This window comes from Chrysochloris asiatica, unplaced genomic scaffold (genome assembly GCF_000296735.1).
Source record: "Chrysochloris asiatica unplaced genomic scaffold, ChrAsi1.0 scaffold00234, whole genome shotgun sequence".
NCBI classification, from domain to species: domain Eukaryota; kingdom Metazoa; phylum Chordata; class Mammalia; order Afrosoricida; family Chrysochloridae; genus Chrysochloris; species Chrysochloris asiatica.
The window spans coordinates 57,263-59,323 of record NW_006408752.1 but is presented as its reverse complement, the minus strand read 5'-3'; positions in this window follow the sequence as shown (position 1 = coordinate 59,323).

Genomic DNA, 2,061 nt, shown 5'->3' with positions numbered 1-2,061 from the left:
TAAAAAAGAGAATAAAAGGCTGAGGTAGAGTGAATTCTGCATGCAATGCTGTGCCATGCTGGGCAATGCTAGGCAATATGTTTGCAGATCTGTCTACCTGCCAGCTTGCATCATATCTGTGTGTCTGTCTTTTTTGTATATATTTCGTCTCTCTCTTTCTCTATCACTTTCACAGCCAGATCTCCCTTCTTCGTGACACCCACACTTCCTTGTCGAGGCGGGACCCGGACATAGGACCTCGACAGTTTTTAAATGCTGTCAAGTCATTCCCAACTCATAGCAACCCTATATAGAGTTTCCGAGGAGCGGCTGGTGTGTTTGAACCTCTGACCGTGCAATTAGCTGTCCAGTGTTTATCCTGCAGTGCCACAGCAGGACTGCTATGAAGCATGGTTTAGAATTACTCCCTTTTTTAAAAGAGGAAGCACACGTTGTCCACAATCACCAACATGATAGCATTCGGACTCCAGCCTAGACGGTCTGATACTCTTACTTATGCTTCTAATCCCTACCATATACTAAATCTTCACAGCAATCTGATTCCACAGCCACATTTTAGAAGTAAACTACCTACAGCCCAGAGAAGTGCTTGATAACTCCCACTTTCTGTTTTTGGTCCAATAAATACTACATAAAGGAGAGTGGGACAAAAATACCTTAGAGTCCAGTCATACTTGGATTATGAATTAGGCTAGTCTGACTGAATGCATAGAAATGACACTATAATTAGTTTAGGTATACATTTAGGGTTTCCAAATTTAGTGAATAAAAACACTGGGTGCATGAGTAAATTTGAATTTTGGATAATAAATGACTTTTTAGTATAAATATGGGCTCCTGGTGTGGCACTGTAGGGTCAGCAATGGACTTCAAACAACAGGGTTGGTAGTTCAAACCCACCAGCCGCTCCTCAGAAACCCTATGTGGGGTCACTATGAGTTGGAACAGACTGGATGGCACTTAACAACAACAACAATATTATTTAAATTACAATTACTAAGAGATCCAAAACTGCTTCCAAAACTCCTAATTTATGCCCATAATTGAATCAATCTTTGGCAAAGATTATCATGATTGGCTGAATTTAACACAGATGAATGAATACTTTTTAAAAGTTGAGTTATATTAACAGTAATGAGCTGCAAAATAACTCCTCAAAGTGTTAAAAAGCAAAGATGTCACTTTGAAGGCTAAGGTGCACCTGGACCAAGCCATAGTACATTCAATGGCCTCATATGCATGTGAAAGCTGGACAATTAATAAGGATGACTGAATAAAAATAGAGTCATTTGAATAATATTGTTGGTAAAGAATATGCCATGGCCTGCCAGATGAACAACACATCTATCTTGGAAGTACAGCCAGTATGCTCCTTAGAAGGAAGAATGGAAAGAGTTTGTATCATGTACTTTGGACGTGTCACAAACTCCCTGAAAACCACTCCCTGGAAAAGGACATCATGCTTGGTAAGATAGAGGGCCAGTGAAAAATAGGAAGACCCTCAACAGATTGACACCAGTGCTCCCAACAGTTGGCTCAAACATAGGAATAATTGTGAGTTTAGCACAGCACTGAGCAGAGGTTTGTTGCGATGGAAACTCTATGGGACAAAACAACAGCATAACAACATAATATGTACTGATTCCTGATGTGGTACTGTAGGGTAAGTATTGAACTGCTAACTGCAAGGTTAGAGAAACTACCACCAGCTTCTCAGAAACTCTATACAGGGTTCCTATAAGTTGGAACCGACTCAACAGCACTTAACAACAACAGCAATATGACACAGGTGCAGGCAGTAATTTTACCATTCATCTGTCAGTTTGTTGTACTGTGGTGGCTTGTGTGTTGCTATGATGCTGGAGACTATGTCACTGGTATTTTTTTGTGTTTTTTTTTTTTAATGTTTTATTGTGAATTATGTGATAGTTTACATGGGAGAACATTAGTTTTACATTCATCCTATTCTATATCGTTTCATTGCCATGGTTCCGATCCCCTCCATGCATCATCAACCAACCAAAGGGTATACACTACAAGCCTGCCCCCACCCCCACCCCC